Genomic DNA, 19,672 nt, shown 5'->3' with positions numbered 1-19,672 from the left:
CACTCATCCATTCTCCCCACTCATCCGCTCCCCCCACTCATCCGTTCCCCCCACTCATCCGTTCCCCCCACTCAGCCACTCTCCACACTCAGCCGCTCTCCACACTCAGCCGCTCTCCACGCTCAGCCGCTCCCCACACTCAGCTGCTCCCCACACTCAGCTGCTCCCCACACTCACCCACTCTCCACACTCCACAGCCATCCACTCTCCACACTTATCAGCTCCCTACGCTCATCCGCTCTCCATACTCATCCACTCTCCACACTCATCTGCTCCCCCCACTCATCCGTTCCCCTCACTCAGCCGCTCTCCACACTCAGTCGCTCTCCACACTCAGCCGCTCCCCACACTCAGCTGCTCCCCACACTCAGCTGCTCCCCACACTCAGCTGCTCCCCACACTCACCCACTCTCCACACTCCACAGCCATCTGCTCTCCACACTTATCAGCTCCCTACGCTCATCCGCTCTCCATACTCATCCACTCTCCACACTCATCTGCTCCCCCCACTCATCCGTTCCCCTCACTCAGCCGCTCTCCACACTCAGTCGCTCTCCACACTCAGCCGCTCCCCACACTCAGCTGCTCCCCACACTCAGCTGCTCCCCACACTCAGCTGCTCCCCACACTCACCCACTCTCCACACTCCACAGCCATCTGCTCTCCACACTTATCAGCTCCCTACGCTCATCCGCTCCCCACACTCATCCGCTCTCCACACTCCACACTCATCCGCTCCCCACACTCAGCCGCTCCCCACACTCAGCCGCTCCCCCCACTCAGCCGCTCCCCACACTCAGCCGCTCCCCACACTCAGCCGCTCCGCACACTCAGCTGCTCTCCACACTCAGCCGCTCTCCACACTCAGCTGCTCTCCACACTCAGCTGCTCCCCACACTCACCCGCTCTTCATACTCATCCGCTCTCCACAGTCATCTGTTCTACACCTTCATCCGCTCTCCACGCTCATCCGCTCCCTACGCTCATCTGCTCTCCACACTCATCCACTCTCCACACTCATCCGCTCTCCACACTCATCCGCTCTCCACACTCATCCGTTCTCCACGCTCATCTGCTCTCCACGCTCATTCTCTCTACATGCTCGTTCGCTCTTAGACGTTCATCTGGTCTAAGTGATCATCCAGTCTATACGTTCGTTCGTCCGTTCAGTATAGTCATCAGTTCTACGCCCTTCTGCGTTCTGTTCGCTACTCTGTATTTACGTACTCATCAACTCTATGCATACTCATCAACTCTACACGCTTGTCCGCTCTACACACCCAACCACTCGACACACTCATTGGCTTTAGTATGTTCATCTATTCCATCCGATCTCCATACTCATTTGATCTTTCTAGTCATCTGTTCTTCCACTCCTGCACTCTTCCACTTAGTGCATTCATCTGTTCTATACGCTTCATCCATTCTAACTATTTCATCTATGTCATTCACTACGTTCCCTCCTCATTCATTATGTCCATTTCATCAGTTTAGATCTCCTTACTTTCCCAATGATTTATTCCTATTATCCACTTCACTGTTTTGATCTACATTACTCGTTTAGTTCTGTTTGTCTTTCTAGTTTACATTCAAGTTTATTAGCTGTCAATTTCTTGCTTCAGGTAGTTTGTTGGGTCGGTGTTATTGTGATGATGTTAGTTTGGAAAACCGGTTGGTTTTAGGGGAAGAGCCAGGTTTTCAGTAGTTTGCGGAAGGACGTTAAATCCTCAGTTAGGCGATGTGGGGTGGGAGCGAGTTCCACAGGGTTGGCGCCAGGTCTGAGAATGATGATCCGCCTAACCTGACTGAGTTTGTCTTAGGAATTACTAGGAGGCCGGCTGAGCTTGATTTTAGGGTGCGAGTGGGATGATAAGGTATTAGCTTGTCTTGAAGATATTGAGGTCCAGTTTTATGCAGTGTTCGATGGGAGAGGCATAAGGTTTTGAAAGCCACCTTACGGGCTACTGGAAGCCAGTGCAGTGTCTTAAGGGCTGAGGATACGTGGTCTCTTGGACCGAGTGCAAGTAGCAATTTGGCCGCCGCGTTTTGTGCCCTTTGGAGTTTATTCAGTTGGTAGGCATGGATTCCGAGGTATAGGGGGTTTGCGTAGTCCAGTCTTGATATAACGATTGATTGGACCGCGGAGAGTCTGTTGGGAAATGAGAGATATGGAAAGATGCGCCTAAGGGTTATAAGGTGGTAGTGGCAGGACTTTGAGACATTGGCGCGAGAGTGTTAGGTCAGAGTCCAGGGTGCATCCAAGATTTTTCACTGTATTGGAGGGTGTCGGTGAGTTGCCCATGGTGGGTGGCCAGGGAAGTGGGTGCGGAAGAAGATCGGAGTTGCCGCAAACCATGATTTCTGTTTTGGAGGGGTTTAACAAGAGGTGGATTTCGGTCATCCAGAGTTCTATGTTAAGGAGGCAGGATGCCAGGTCAGGTCGGGAGTTGGGTTTCGAGTTCAGGAATTTTAGAATTAGTTGAGTGTCGTCGGCGTAGTTGTAACACAGGATGTTGTGTGAACGAATTACTGGTGGGAGGGTGATCAGGTAGAGATTGAACAGGAGGGCGGATAGACATGCTCCTTGTGGGACTCCTGTGTCGACTGGCCGGGCTTGGGAGGTAAAACTGGAGAGTGTCGTTATTTGGTGCCTGTCTTTGAGGAATGAAGCTATCCATTTAATTCCTAGGGAGTGGAGGCGGTCTAGGAGGATTGAGTGATTGATCGTGTCAAAGGCGGCCGATAGGTCGAGAAGGATTAGTGCGGCACATCCCGCGGAGTCTGCTGTCATTTAAAGTCATCCCAGATCACGGGTAGGGTGGTTTCAGTTCCGTGACGTGTTCTGAAACCTGATTGGGCGGGGTCTAGGAGATTGTTGGCTTCGACAAAGGCATTTAGTTGAGAGTAGGCGGTTCGGTCAATGAGTTTGGCAAGGAACCTGGTGTTTGAGATGGCGCAGTAGTTTTTGGGCTCGAGAGGGTCGAGTGAAGGTTTTTTAATTAGAGGTTTGACGTGCACCATTTTGAATGTGTTGGGAAAGATACCGGAAGACAGGGAGGCATTTATGATAGATCTTGCATGTTCTCCTGCGCAGGTGGAAGCAAAAAAAATTTCTTTAAGGGTTGTGGCTGGGCAAGGGTCCAGTGGTGATCCAGAAGGTTTGCGGGCAGACAGAAGTTTGAGAAATTGTTCTGGTGATATTGGACTAAAGGATTCGAACGTTGGTTGCGTAGAGGTCGCAGCTGATGGGCTGGCCGGTACGGGCGGAGGATTGCCTGGTGGCTGTAAGAGAGCCAGTTTGGTGGTTAGAGTTTTTGTCCTTTCGATAGCCGTGGTGTGAAAGTGGAGGGAGAGTGAGTCGCATAGTGATTGTGATACGGTCGGGACGGTTGTGTTACATTTGCGTAGGTCCGTAGGTTCAGATACGAGTACGGGAAGGGGGTCGGGTGAGTGGATGGTGAACGAGAGAATGAAGTGATCGGACCAGATGATAGGGGTGGGGGGCTTTAAATGAATCAGGGTGTTGGAGCTAAAGATGGCACCAAGAGTGTGTCCTTTATAGTGAGTCGGGCCGTTTATGTGGGGTTGGAGATTAATTGCATCTAAACCATCAACCAGGGCGTGTGTCATAGGGTTGGTGGGGATGTCGAGCCATATGTTGAAGTCTCCAAGAAGGGTGAGTTTGGGATGGTTTAGTTGGAGGGTGGGGATAGAATCGCAAAGGTTGTTTGCGAATTGTCTATCGTAGCCAGGGGGCCTGTAGATTATTAGGAAGCTGTGTGAGAGCGACGGGGAGAGGGATAGTTTAACGAAGAGGGATTCGCAGGATGGAATGGAGACTTGGTTGTCGATGATTGAGGCGCGGAGGAGAGATTTGAAGACGAATGCTACCCCCCCTCCTCTGGACGGACGGTTCAGTGGGATGAGGGAGTAGTCAGGGGGAAAGGCTTCATTAGCGATTGGGCTGAAGTCGTCTGAGAACCAGGTTTCAGTGATGAAAACTAGGTCTGGTTTGACAGAGGCGAGGAGGTCAAAGATGCAATGTCTGTTTTTTGCTGCAGATCGGGCGTTAAATAGGATACAGTTCACATCGGCAGGCAAGGTTGGTCTCAGTGCTGGAGCGGGATGGGGCGGTGGCGGAGAGAGTGGAGGGAGAGGGGTAGGGTGGGTGATGCTAGATGGGAATAGTGGGCGAGCAGAAAATTTGGCAGGCTTCGGGCGGGGTTGGGTGGCTGCGTGTGATAGGATGATCGGGTTTGGGTTGGGGGATTTGAAGGTGGGGTGTGGGCGGTTAGGAGTTTCAGTTGCAGTTGATGAGAAATCGAGGGAGAAGGGTTTCAGGAAAGGAGAAGCTACGGGGGAAGGAGGAGATTGCGGGAGAGAGGTGGTGGGTCGAGACAGGGGAGGCGAGGAGTGCTGAGAGATTGAGGGGGACCAGGAACGATTCCTCTTTAGTTTCTTTGCTGCGATTGGTGTGTGAGAGAGGGTAGGGGGGTCAGAGGGGGAGAGGGAAGCAGCTTTGGTTCTTTCTAGGGCTAGGCATGCAGTTTTTAGGGAGGGGAAAGGGTGCGGTCGGTGGGGGAAGGTGGCAGGGGTATAAGGGCAAGGCGGGGGGTGGGTGATTGCAGGGTGGGGTGTGCCAGGTAAGAATGTGAGGGGAGCGGGTATGGTTAACACTGACGGGTCGGGGTGGGGTTCAGGGGATGAGTGGTCTTAGGGTGAGTGGCTCGCCATCGTGCCCCCCTTGCTTGGTGTTTGGAGAGGGGAATGGCAGGGAGTGCGAAGGAGGGTGAGGTGATTTGGGAGGGGGGGACAAGAGGGAAGGCAGATCAGAGAGTGGGGGTGGTCCACAGAGGTCGTTTCTGACAGACTCTGGTGGAGTGGGTACACTCATGATTGGTGCAAGCTTTTAGGTTGATTTTGGAGGGCTTTCTGATTGTAGTTCTAAGATCGGTGGTGGCACGCTTTTAGGCAGACTTCCAGGTTCAACTGCTCAAAGACGATGCAAGACTATTTGGTGCTTTTCTAGATCCAATTGTAGACAGAGATGATATTAGTTTATTAGGTACACTTCTAAGTTCACCTGTACACAGAGAAGATATTCGGGCAGCCTCAAGATTCAATTTGCTTAGAGGGGGTATTAGATTATTAGTCACTGTTTTAGATTCTACATTACACAGCTGTACTGTTAGTTATGCTAATAGGATTGAATAGGGCACGCTAGTGGTTGGACTTCTTTCAATTCTCCTTTATACAGGGAGGGTATTAGGGATGAATCTAAATCAACTTTGTATTAGATTATTAGTCACCGTTTCAGATTCTACATTACACAGCTATAGTGTTAGTTATATTAATACGATTATTTAGGGCACGCTAGTAGGTGCACTTCTTTCAATTCGACCTTATACAGGGAGGGTATTAGGGACTTTGTACCGAGAGGTTATTAGGGTGATTGATCGGTTCGGTCCGGCATGGTATTACACTATTGCAATTTTCACAGAGACGCTATTGTGGTCACTTCAAATTGTAACTTTCCACAGAAAGGCTAAGTTCACAGAGAGGCTATTGGTCACAACTTCTAAATGCAATTGGGTACACTTTTAAAATTGGGTGCACTTCTAAATACAACTTTCTCAGAGAGGCTATTGGTCATAACTTCTAAATGCAATTGGGGACACTTCTAAATGCAGCTTTCCTCAGAGAGACGATTGGGCATAACTTCTAAATGCAGTTGGGTACACTTCTAAATGCAATTGGGCACACTTCTAAATGCAACTTTTCTCAGAGAGGCTATTGGGCACAACTTCTAAATGCAACTTTTCTCAGAGACTATTGGGCACACTTCTAAATGCAACTTTTTTCAGAGAGGCTATTGGGCACAACTTCAAATGTGATTGGGTACACTTCTAAATGCAATTGGGCACAACTTCTACATGCAACTTTCCTCAGAGAGGCTATTGAGCACAACTTCTAAATGCAACTTTTCTCAGAGAGACTATTGGTCACAACTTCTAAATGCAATTGTGTACACTTCTAAATGCAATTGGGCACACTTCTAAATGCAACTTTTCTCAGAGAGGCTATTGTGCACAACTTCTAAATGCAATTGGGTACACTTTTAAATGCAACTTTTCTTAGAGGGACTATTGGGCACGACCTTGAATGCAATTGGGTACACTTCTAAAATATAACTTTCAAACGGAGGCTATTGGGCATACTTCTAAATGCAACTTTCAAAGAGAGGCTATTGGGCACACTTCTAAATGCAACTTTTCTCAGAGATGCTATTGGGCACAACTTCTAAATGCAACTTTTTTCAGAGAGACTATTGGGCACACTTCTAAATGCAACTTTTCTCAGAGAGGCTATTGGGCACAACTTCTAAATGTGATTGGGTACACTTCTAAATGCAATTGGGCACAACTTCTACATGCAACTTTCCTCAGAGAGGCTATTGAGCACAACTTCTAAATGCAGGTAAAATGCAACTTTTCTCAGAGAGACTATTGGGCGCGACTTCTAATGCGATTGGGTACACTTCTAAATACAACTTTTCTCATAGAGACTATTGGGCACAACTTCTAAATGCAATTGGGTACACTTCTAAATGCAATTGGGCACACTTCTAAACGCAACTTTTCTCAGAGGCACTATTGGGCACAACTTCTAAATGCAACTGGGCACCCTTCTAAATGCAACTTTTAAAGGGAGGCTATTTGGCATACTTCTAAATGCACTTTCAAAGAGAGGCTATTGGGTACACTTCTAAATGCAACTTTTCTCAGAGAGGCTATTGGGCACAACTTCTGAATGTGATTGGGTACACTTCTAAATGTAATTGGGCACACTTCTAAATACAATTAGGCACAACTTCTAGATGCAACTTTTCTCAGAGAGGCTATTGGGCACAACTTCTAAATGCAACTTTTCTCAGAGAGACTATTGGGCACAACTTCTAAATGCAATTGGGCACAATTCTAAATGCAATTGGGCACAACTTCTAGATGCAACTTTTCTCACAGAGGCTATTGGGCACAACTTCTAAATGCAACTTTTCTCAGAGAGACTATTGGGCACAACTTCTAAATGCAATTGGGTGCACTTTTAAATGCAACTTTCCTCAGAGGGACTATTGGGCACGACTTTGAATGCAGTTGGGTACACTTCTATATTCAACTTTTCTCAGAGAGGCTATTGGGCACAACTTCTAAATGCGATTGGGTACACTTCTAAATGTAATTGGGCACACTTCTAAATGCAATTGGGCCCAACTTCTAGATGCAACTTTTCTCAGAGAGGCTATTGGGCACAACTTCTAAATGCAACTTTTCTCAGAGAGACTATTGGGCACAACTTCTAAATGCAATTGGGCACACTTCTAAATGCAATTCGGCACAAATTCTAGATGCAACTTTTCTCAGAGAGGCTATTGGGCACAGCTTATAAATGCAACTTTTCTCAGAGAGACTATTGGGCACAACTTCTAAATGCAATTGGACACACTTCTAAATTCAACTTTTCTCAGAGAGGCTATTGGGCACAACTTCTAAATGCAACTTTTCTCAGAGAGACTATTGGGCACAACTACTAAATGCAATTGGGCACACTTCTAAATTCAACTTTTCTCAGAGAGGCTATTGGTCACAACTTCTAAATGCAATTGGGTACATCTTTCACATGCAAAGGACAGAGTTTTTGAATACAATTATAATTAATTTACGGTGGTGATGCTTTGTTAGATGAGTGGTAGGGTAGTATGGCCTGAAGTAGTTGCTTCTGGCCCCGCACTTGCCACACTTACTTGTTGTTGGCTTCTTGCTTCTCCTGCGGATACTACACTAGGGGAAAGATATAAATATGCGTTTTAATGCATTATACAGAACATTTCTGTGAACAATTGGCCAAAAGGCCAGAGCGTTTGCAATTGTTTTGTATGGTAACAACAATACAATACATGCAAGTCATCAACAGTTCACAGGAGCATTAATGCTTTAATTAATAGAATGCTATTAAAAATACCATGCCACAATCAAAATATGTCCAACTGGCTGCATTGCGATTTACCCCGAGGAATCCTGATAACAGGGCAATATTGTCAAACCGAGGTATAGAATTTGAGAAGTGCTTGACATATCCGTATTACTGTGACACTATCATCAACACCTTCAGTCATGACCTGAGCAACGCAATCAGCCCATCAGGCATCTATAAAGAATATTCACCAACAATATGCCCCCGAATGGTTGCAATGATGGAAGTACCTCACGGGACCCTGAGCATATACCAAATTAGCTGAAATATATAGGGCCACCTCACACTCGCATCTGCCAGATAGGGACATAGGCATCATCTTCCTGGGGACCGTGGAGCAGCAACCAGTAAAGTTTCCACCCAACGTTGGCAATCCTTTTTTGAAGGAGGACGTTGAGTCTCTCACATATCCTGTTTGCTTGCAGTGATAAGCAGAAGAAAAGTTATGTTTAATGTTTATTAACAGACTTATCTGTTCAAATACTTCATTGAAAAAATGTGGCCCATTATCGGATCTCAACACCTCACACACTCCCCATCTTGGGAAGACTTCACATACTAAAAATGTTGCTGCGAATGTGGCAGAATAGTGTGTACAAGTACCTCCTTCGATCCACCTAGAAAAGGGACTCACCACCAGTATAAAATACCTGTCTCCATTACACACCTGCAGTATATCAAAATAATCGATATGGAAATGCTGAAAAGGACCATTCGTTGAGGAATGACTCCTCTAATTGTTTGCAGTGTATGCCCAGCAGTAAACTTTTGACATACAATGCAATTTACTACATAAAATGCATTGTGTTCTAACAGGTTCGGTACAAACCAGTCTTCTGCAAATGTTGCAGCAAGACTCTACCTAGTTACATGTGCAGGGTAGTGCAGCTGTTCAAGCGCTACCTTGACAAAGCTACTGCAATTACTGGCTTTCCAGTGCTGTCCTGTCAACATAATGCTTCTGTGTGGAACAAAGAATACCCCCTTTGCATCCATAATTCTTGCTCTTCCTGTGGCACACTGCCTTGAATTTCCATTAATTGCTTTCTCGGTAAATGATTAAATCCTTCTTTCACTACCATAATTGTGACTACCTGACTACCTTTTACTTAACATCTGGAGTATCAAAACTTGAAATATCTGGTGAATAGTCAACCCTTTTGGCTTCTGCAGCTTAATTCCTGCAAGAGATAAAGTCAGTTTGTTTAGTATGCGCTATGCATTTAACTATCGCTATGGCTACTGGGAGTTGTAGTGCCTTAATAAGCCTGTCCAATAAAGATGCATGCTGCACTTGAATGCTGTATGCTCGGAGGTAGCCCCAATTTTTCCAACATGCTAGCCCTGTGTGTACAGTTGACATCACATAGGCGGAGTCACTATACACCGTCACTTCCTGCCCTGCGTGATTCTCGAGCTTGACAATAAGCGCTACCAATTCTGCCGCTTGTGCTGAAAAGTGAGATGGTTGTCTATGCACTTGCTATATAATTTGCGCAGACATGCACATGATCGCCCTCTGTCACTGGCTCAGCTACAAATGTGGCAGGGTTCATCATTTTACATCTGACAATTTTTATCACTGGATTTGATATTATTGCTTAATATACAGAAGCTCTCTGAGATGTCAATTTGCCTTTGGGTTTCTCTAAAATGGCAAACAAAGCATGTTCTACAGAACGCATAATAGAGCAGCCCATTACAATTCTTGTAGATTTCTCAATTGCAAACGAGGCGGCTGCCAATGACTGTTCGCAAGGAAAGTGTTCTTTCATGACTGGATCTAAAATCCCACTGTAATATGCCTAATGTAGTCCTGCGTTTAATCACTGATGTCATGACTGTCCCATTTGTGTGTGAAAACAAGAAAAACCCCTCAGCATAATTGGGAATTCATAAAACAGGAGCTGTACAAATTGCTTTTTTCAACTCTTCAAACCCTTCCTCCATTTCCTCAGTCTATTCTATCTTCTCCTTAGTCACTTGTGCTTTCTTTAAAGCCCAGAAAAGGGGTCTTGTGTATAAACTATAATAAAACACCCAGACTCTTACATAATTACATAGTCCCAAAAACTGTTGCCTCTGCTTTACTGTGTGTGTTTTTGCAGTCTTCGTGATTGCCTCAGCTCTTTCAGGTGTTGCACTCTTTCTCTCATGCACAATCAACTGGCCTACGTACAGCACCTCTTCTTGACAGTACTGTAACCTCTCCTTGTCTACTTTGTATCCCTTGTCTGCTAGAATAGTCATTAACTGAATCGAATCTTGTCTGCACTCATCCTCTGTCATGCTACTAATCAAAATATCATGTACGTACTGTATCACAGTGCTTTTCAAATCAATTTTGCCTAAGTCCATCTGTAGGACTCTGTTAAAGATCGATGGAGACTCACATTACCCTTGGGGCATTCTAGTAAGTTTCAGGTGAATTTGACGAAATGTAAATGAAGTCAAGTCTTGTGAGCCTTTATGCAAAAGGATTGAGAAAAACACTTTTTCAAATCGATCACCATGAAATATTGTGTTTCTACTGGGATACTGCATAGTATCGTCACAGAATTAGGAACTAAAGGAAACTCTGTCTCTACAATCTGGTTAATCGGTTTCATATCTTGTATACATCTCCACAACCCTCCCTTTGATTTTTTCACAGGGTACACTCCAGTGTTGCATGATGATTCTGACGATACCAGGATACCTTGTTCCATCAGTGATGAAATAGTCTTGAACATACCCTCATCCACCTCTCGAGACATTGGATACTGCCTTGCTCGAGGTAAAATTGCTTCTGGCTTCAAATTTATCTTAACTATCCCTATTCCCTTCAATAGGCCTATGTTGTAAGGGCCTGTAGTCCATAAGGCGCTTGGCACCTTCTCTAAGTCTTCACAGTGGTATGTCTCTTTTCTCTATTCTGATCCAATATGTGATGCTCATAAAGAACACTACTTCATCATCTGATGGATCATCTCTAAACATGTCATTGTCAGTGATGTCAGTCAATCTATGCCTTTCCCCAATGGCATACACTGTTCTCCATGGTCTAACCTCGTCATCTGTTCCTTCGAGCATTGCCATTACCCCTCATACTATGGCTGCATCTAACTCTAGATGGATTATCTGCCCCCCCTCTTTGTCCATAGGTATCTGTGGCCTAAACAAAAAATCATCAGGTATCCTCATAGTTCTTCCCACTAAGCCAGGCAGCCATGTCAACAGAATGCTCACCCCATAAAGAAAAACCTCCGGATCTATTGCTACACCTCGCAGAGCCATTTGCCCTGTAAATGCCAAGGTACATTTTTCCACATTCATATAATGTATCCCAGGATTGGAACACACCATCCCTTTGTCAGTAAAATAAATTGTCATGTTAAGCTTTGTCATTAAGACTCTTCCCAAAATGTTAACTGGTGTCTGCTGTGAATACAACATGGAACAGACATGTCACACTCTCCAATAGAGACTGGTAATTCATCAGTAAATGGAACTCGACTTGGAGCTCCAGAGACCACTTGAGCATTCATGGCAATTCATGACAATGGATCTTTTCCCTCTCGTATACATGAAAGAGTAGCTCCAGTGTCTACTAAAAAAGAAAAAAGTGTGCCTCCTCTAGACACATCAACCCTTGGTTCCCCTTGGGAAACTGGTGCCACTGATAGTACTGAACACATCAAGTCACCCTGTGAGCTGTCCTATTGTGGATACATATATACCCCCGTACCTGTGAATGGATTCCCTCCTCTAGGTGTCAATAGCTGTCCTGTGTTTGCATTCTGCTGTATTCACATAGGGGCGTGCAGCAATTGCACTTGTGGTGGATTCATCTGTGATTGCTGTAATTGCTGTGGCTTCTGTGCCTGTTGCATTTGCGGCGCTTGTGCCCGATACACTGTCTGATCTTGGGCGAATGCTTCGCTAGCTTGTGAGCTATATGCTGGAGGATAAGCTATTCCCCCTCTTGAGAATTGGCCATTTTGTACATACCCTTGGCTTCTGCATATGCGCACAATGTACCCTGTCATCCCACATGTCCAAGATATAGGAGGAGCCCATCTGTCTATTCCCCCTTGGTCGAACCCTCCTTGAACATTCTGATTCTCATTCAGAGCATTCTGAAAGCCATCTTTATTATTTTTGGAATCCACCCCTACTTCTCTAGCCCATGCCTCTACCTCGTGGTACAAACCCATTCCCTCCTTGGTCCATTGGGCACGGATTATTTGCCTGTGATGTACTTGTTGCCTGCTGTACTCCCAGTCCTTCTCTGCGTGTCAGCACTGCCCCTACTATGGCATATTTTGCCAATTTCTTCTAAACTAGTCTAGCTTCCTCAAGTTTCCTAACCTCTTCTTTATTCTTATTTTTCTCCTGTAACAGTCGACAGTGATGCACTATAGTCAACTTTATTTATTACCATGGCTTTGTTCCCACTAACTTCTTCAGTTGCCTCTGTACTTTCTCAGGCAGCCCTTGACATAAAATGTGGTAAAACACTGCCACTGTTTTTCCCCATGGGTCGCACGTTTCAAGACTCCAACGCTCTTGAATGTCCTGAATGTAAGCAAGAGGATCCTCGTCTTTTTTCATCTTACGTGCCATAATTGCACCCATGCCTGATGTGTCAGGATACTGTACCTTGAGAGCCCTCCAGCTTTCTGCTCTACAATTATTAAACAGTGATCCATCGACTTCTGTGTTCTGTGCTGTCACACTCGAATAGCCTGCTCTCATCCATATGTCATCAGCTCTTTCCTAAACAATGTCTGCTTTGAGACCCTTAATGTCCTCTATTGCCAAAGTATTTCCTCCTGCCATTTTTTCAAATTCATAACTCCATTTTCCTGCACCCACTGTTAAACTGGGGAGTTTGCACCTTAAATTATCCTTATCCATCTGTGACCATGGAATATATTGTGGTCTTGCGCCTCCTTTTTCCAATAAGGAAAACTGCGTAAATCCTGACCCACAATTGGCTCCCATTGCCTACCTAACCATAGTAGGGACAATGGTTACTGACCGTTTCCTCCCTGGCAACAATCTTAACCTGCTCACATATGGCAGTGATTCTCTCTTCTCACTATACGATCGTCCTTTAGGATGCTCAAGATATTGTACAGGGTCAGGTGCCCTTTCCTTAGGTTACTCTAGATCGCACCACCTTACTTCCTTCTCCGCTTGCAGGCTTCCCTTAGGGGCACATGCACCTCCTCCCTCTTCTCCACGGAAGGATTCTCTTACCTCATTGCGCATATCTAGCCCCCAACTAGTGTGGCTCTCATTTCCTTCATCCTTATCTAAGGTCAGCCTGCTTAAGGACAAGGCCCGATGCTCGAGGCTGAACAGATTTTCCTCTTCACTCCATGATTGGAAGTCTAGGGTTTGATCTCCATTCCCTCGGCTTCCCGATTTTCTTCATTACCTTAACTCTTGATAGGCTTTATCAAGCATGTCTCCAATGCTTACTATGTCAAAATTCTCTTCCAAGGTTACCCTAGATGGCCCTGACGTTACACCCTGTAACGGGAGGAACTCCTCTATACTGCCCCATGTTATTTCTGGACTTGGTTCTATTAGCTCCTTTTGAATGCAATCAATATTGTGCTCCCGCCGTCTTCCCCTTTTGTTCCAGTTCTTCATCTCATTGAATTCGTTTTTTTGCTTCCCATCTAACTCTTTCTTCATCCTGTGTTATTTCTTCTTTTTGCCCCGGCTCTTCTTTCTTTCTCTTGTTTTCATCTCTATATTCTTTTGTCCCTTAATGCATGTGCTTCCTCTTCTTCTCTTTTCCTTTCTTCCCTATACCGTTCTTCTATCGCTCTCTGTCTGCTATCATACCTTCCTTGTTCCTCCACCCTCTCTTATTTTTTGTTGCTCTTCCTGATACATCTGTTCTTGCCACTGTCTGCTCTTTCTTCTGCATTTGTCTTCCTTCACTCTTTGTTCATCCTTATCTATGTTTTGCCTTACTTCCTCAATGCTTTTCCCATCTAGCTTTAGTAATATCTGCACTCTCATCCATTCGATCTGTACCAGTGTTACCTCATCAGCTTTATCCTTGTCTCCCTTCTATCTCTTGAATTCTCTTTCTAATTATGTCAGTATGTTCGATCACTCACTCTTTTCTTCTTTGTCTTGTGTGATCTTAAAGATCTTTTCTCTTATTCTTCCTCTGGGCTATTGTCACTGCTGTAAGCGGGCGGTTCATATATCGGATTACTATAACCCATCACTGCTTTTATTTCCTTTAAGGGATACAACCCTATATCTTCTGTACTGGTGCCTTTCAATTCAGGTGAGGCAAGGGGCGCAGAAGGCTCGACACCTTCCTCCTTATACTGATTATGCATCCACTCCTCAGATGGTAGATCCTCTCTCTCTTCCTCCTAAAATAGCTAACCTTTTTTCTAATCTCTTTACCATCTACGCGGCGTGCAAGTATGTGGTCATGTGTTGCAATACCGCTTTTGACAATGATCCCCCTTGTGGCCATGGCATAAACATCTTATCTGCCATTCATTTCACCCATTCCGCACTATACTGTTTGAGCTTGGGCATGTGTTTTGGCAATGTTTTACATAAATGCATCAGAGGAGTAATGTCTCCCATTGTGACAAGACTCAATTGACTGTCAATACTTACCAGCATTTGCAAAATACCTTTATGAAAACAACAAATGTGAGCGTGCTCCAACCATCGCTGCTCGAAACCTTTATTTCTCCAATGATCTCAATATACATCTGGGTCAGTACCGACAGTTTCCCTATATAGACCATATGACTCCTTCACTTTCTCGCAATTTCCTTACACATATGTCGCTCGTGGACACCTTTTTTCAATACAAATACACAAAGAGACAAACTAGTAGACTCTTCACATAAACCTTAGTGATCACTCTTAATTTCTGCCCCTAATAATACCCTGATTACAGAGTTTGGATTCTCATCTTATGCAGACCTATCCTGCATGTTGCCTAAGTTACTCCGACTGGAGTGTAAGACAATTTCTTTTAAAACCCCCTTTGGGTTAGGACTCATGGGCTTTCTCTCTCTTTCTACACAACATAAATCTCCTGTTACTTTCACATTACTTTCCCCATTACTTTCCCAGTTACTTTCCCCGTTATTGTTCCTGTTCCCATCCCCTCAGTTTGCCATTCCCTATAGTCTCCTCACCAGTCAATTGTTTAGCCCGATGCCTTCTGTATCAACTCCCTCCTCCAATTGACCACTTTTACCTTCCGTCTGCAAAGCGACTGTGGAAACCAGGTAGGGATTTCGTCAAAGAGGGATCTTGCCCACCCTCTTGATTCTACTTGCAAGTTTTCTGTTTGGCCGCTATCCACAGCAAAACCTGCGATCTTCCGGCTAGATGGCAAAGGATGTTCGATCGTCCGAAATACTGGAGTTTACAGGTCGATGGGTCTTATTTACAACCATCTGACATGTGAGCAAGTGAACCCTTATGGTCCTTTAATTTAGGTATAACATTGTATGATGGAGGGGATGCAGAATAACTTTTACACCAAATAACAAGACTGACTCAGGAAGTTGGCAAAATTTCTCTCTCAACTGTTAATAAGAAAAACCTACGGGGGATTGTGGTTGGCTTAAGGGGAACATCTAAATATACTTTCTTTACTGGGTGGGATTGTGATTGGGTCTCTACAGGCAGGTGGGCAACCTATGCCCACCCCTAGTGCAAGTTATCCTTGACAGTTATTATATACATGGTACATCATTGGCTCTCCAACTATAAGGCCCTTCGTCGCATGGCCTTCTACAATTGGTTGGCATGCTTGTACCTTTCAGAACATTAAATTCACTGGCAGCACGTAAGCTGGTACCCGAGGTGTCACTGGGTGGACTTGTCTGTGTCTCCCCACACAATTCGCTCCAGATCTCTTATTGCTCATGCCTTCTGCCATTCAGATTGTCTTTGAACTCAGCCTTGCAGTTGCTTCTTGCTCCTTTGAATATAAGGGAGAATAGGCACATCATTATCATAGCTCAGGTCTGCACATCCACTCATCCTAAGCTCACGTGACAGGAGACCGTGAATCGGCCGTTATAGCATTTGTCTTGAATAAAGAAACTTGGCAATCATGGTATTCTCTCTTTGCAACTTAACAAGGGAAGCCTTGGCGTCTCACATTCACTGTCCAAGGGCTGATAACCATTTGTGGCTGCTTCAGCCTTTCGCACCGGGCCAGGCTTCTTCTTGGTGTTGCTTCGAACTCTAGCTAATTCTTTGCTGGGACACATGCATAGCTATCCATCCTTCTTTCTCCATGGGTTTGAACTTACTAAAATTGTGACATTGAATATCCAGATTCTATATAATGGCAGCACCGCCTGTAGTCTATTCACTACATATAGCCAGCCTTATGATTACTTAGTCTACTTGCATTTCTTCATATGTACTGTTATGAAACAGCTTGCATGTTCTTCAGCGCTTCTTCATACGTGCAATCTTCAATCTGTAAATGAAGGTCTTCTTCATTCTTTACTTCGTCATCATATTCTATAAGGCCTATGCATTCTCTTCTTCAGCCACTTTTCTCAGTGTGTCATTTCTTGTGACGTCACCAGCTTCTCTTTCTCTCATTTTCATATTCCTTCAGGGATCTTCTCCAGGAGAATGTCAGTTGCCCAAGGATACATTAGATAGGGTTTTCTTAATGGATAACTTATCTCAAAGACTCTTCTCAGAATAGTGACCGCCACTGGTGTTGTGCATGTCACAACTTCTGGTTTCCAGCATACAGGAAGAATGGGGGCCGTACTTCCTGTAGAGGCATTGTGCTGCTCCTCTACAATTGGAAAGACTAACACTTCAAATGGTGGAGGAGGGGCTAGCTTCAGATACTGTGTGGGGAGGGTGAACTTACTTGAATGGAGCCCCTTTTCAATTCTAATAAGGAATGTTTTTGGGAACACGTGTCAGATAAGCCGCAAATGGTGCAGTTTATGACACATTGGCAAGTGACATTGCAAACAAAATGATAGGATATAAAGAAAAAATGCTTATTGTTAATGGGACCTGCCAGCATGGTAATGCTGTGGTTCTGGTGTGATGAGTGGTTGGCTTGTCAATTGCTAGTTCATAATGCAAGTCCATCTTCTAGTAGTGTGGTATTTGGTATTGTAAGGTAGTCCAATAATTGTGACTTGCTTCTAGTTTATGCATGACAGCTAGCCTTTAAAATGACCCGCTGGTAAACATAACATCGGCTAGTCAGATACTCGTTAATATGCCTTCACCCGAGGAGAATGACAAGAGATAAAAAAGGGTTCACACTCTAATAAAGCGTCTTCTAAATACTAGTTCCCATGAGAGGCACGCCATTGATGTTCGTGAATATATTTTACAACAGCAAATCAATGTGATGTGTATCACAGAGACATGGATGAAAGAATCAAGTGGGCCTTACATGGATTTAGCCACAATGGATGGATATCAATTTTACAGCCAAAACAGAGATGCTGGGAGGGGTGGTGGAATGGCCATTATTGCAAGACAGGTTTTGGGCATGTTTCAAATGCCCATTGCCTGTGAGGAGTGTGAAATTATTCACTTAAAAATGACCCCCTCCCTAATGATTGTCTAACCTCATTCTCTTGTATCGTCCGCCAAACGAGACGCTGCATTTTTATGAGGAGTTGTCTTTGATCTTATCATCTTATAATACAGCTAATACCTTGGCTATAGTTTTAGGTGATTTCAACAGGTGGTTAGTAAACCCACGATTGTGAAGCCACGATTATTGAGCAGGTTTTGATCTTTATGGCTTCAGCATGCTCAGTAAGGAATAAACACATAAACTTGGCAATACTTTAGATTGGGTGACCGCCAAAAAGGTGTGCTTACAATCAGCCCATATTAAACATTGTATTTGGTTGGATCACCACACAATCACATTTATGCTTACCCTTCCTACTAAGGTTAAGTCAAAAGAAAATGCTGTAAATAAAGTCAGAAGTATGAACTTTAACCGCATAATTGAAAATGATCTGGGACACTGTCTTGGTGATCTTTGGGATTCTACCACTGATTGTGATTCACTATGTTCACTAATGACGAATTTTGATGCACAATTGACAAAGATGCTGAACAAGGTTGCACCTTTCAAAGTTTGAACGGTCAGAGATAGAGAAAATAGCCATAAATAATAATAATAATAACAATTTAGCATTTATAAAGCTCTACAAACCCTAAAAATAATTTAGCATTTATATAGCGCTGCTTATTATTACCCACGGTGTGGGTAAATGGTACACACCGACTCTCTCTGCTCTCAAACAAGAAAAGAGACAAGCTGAGTGGGCCTGGGCCAAGACACAGACTCAGATTAATAGAGATAAATGGAAGATGATTGAAAGAAAATATCGAGATGAGATTTTTAAGGCAAAAGAGAGTTTTTTTATACACAGATCACAAACTCAGGAAATGATGCAAAAGGTTATTTGAAGACCCGAGAAACCTCCAGTTCAATAAAAATCAATTTGTTCCTACAAACAACGACTGAGATAAAATACAGGAGGTTTTCTCAGAGAAAATCTATTCTGCACAGTTCAAATTTAGTAATAGCATGAGCATGAACACAGGTCCCGAACCATCTGCAGGAGAATCCCTGGCTCGGGTACACCCTTATTTTCTTTTAAAACTCTCACTGTCGAGCACATGTAAAAAACACTAAAGGTATGCATCCCACCACATGTCATGGAGATGTCCTTCCATCAAGGATTGTGCTCCAACATACTGACCTGTTTGCACCTTTTTTGGTTTGTTATGAAAATGCCTCTTTTGGAGAAAATAAGGTTTCTGATCTTTTGAAAAATGTGACTGTTATCCCATTAATTAAAAAAACTTAACCTGGACCTGAAAAACGTTGTAAACTACAGACCAATTACCAATGTTCCTTCTGCCTTGAAGTTGATTGACAAAATAGCCATGCTGCAATTTCAGGAACATTTGGACAAGGGGGATATACTGCATGCCAGCCAATCGGGGTTTAGATCTTCACACAGCACTGAAAGTACCTTAATTGATTTGCAAACAGAAATGTTAAATATTGTAAATGAAAGCAAGTAACAGAATGGCTAAAATCACATGAAGAAATACTCACTCTGCAGCAAAGAAGATAAACTGTGGAGTTACGCAGGGTGCGTGTCTGTCCCCTGCACTTTTTAATGTATTCTGTCACCCATTATGTGATCTTCTGGATGCTCACAGGCTCCATTTTACAATTATGCAGATGACACTCAGCTCATTATCAGCTCGGGTGGATAGCTCAGGGGCAATGTGCTTGCCCTGTAAGCAAGATGACACGAGGCAACGCAGGTTTGATCCCCGGGTCCACTCTTGGAAACCTCTGGGTATTAAGCATGTCATAAATAACCAATTATAATTCCAACTACGAGGAGGATGCTGAGTGTATTTAATCTACTTATGACTCAATCAAGTGTCGGATGGAAAAGAATGGTTTCTGCCCTAACGGCTCCAAGATGGAATTGTTGATCTTTGGGTCTTTCAAATCACGGGCCAAATTAGATGTGCAGTTCTTAGGTTTCAACATTGATTAGCAAATGAGGAAATTTGTGAACAAAGTGAAGGCTCTTGGTGTGACCCTAGATTC

This window comes from Ambystoma mexicanum, chromosome 12 (genome assembly GCF_040938575.1).
Source record: "Ambystoma mexicanum isolate Mex_15411 chromosome 12, UKY_AmexF1_1, whole genome shotgun sequence".
Taxonomy (NCBI): Eukaryota; Metazoa; Chordata; class Amphibia; order Caudata; family Ambystomatidae; genus Ambystoma; species Ambystoma mexicanum.
Note: the sequence above shows the minus strand (reverse complement) of the source record.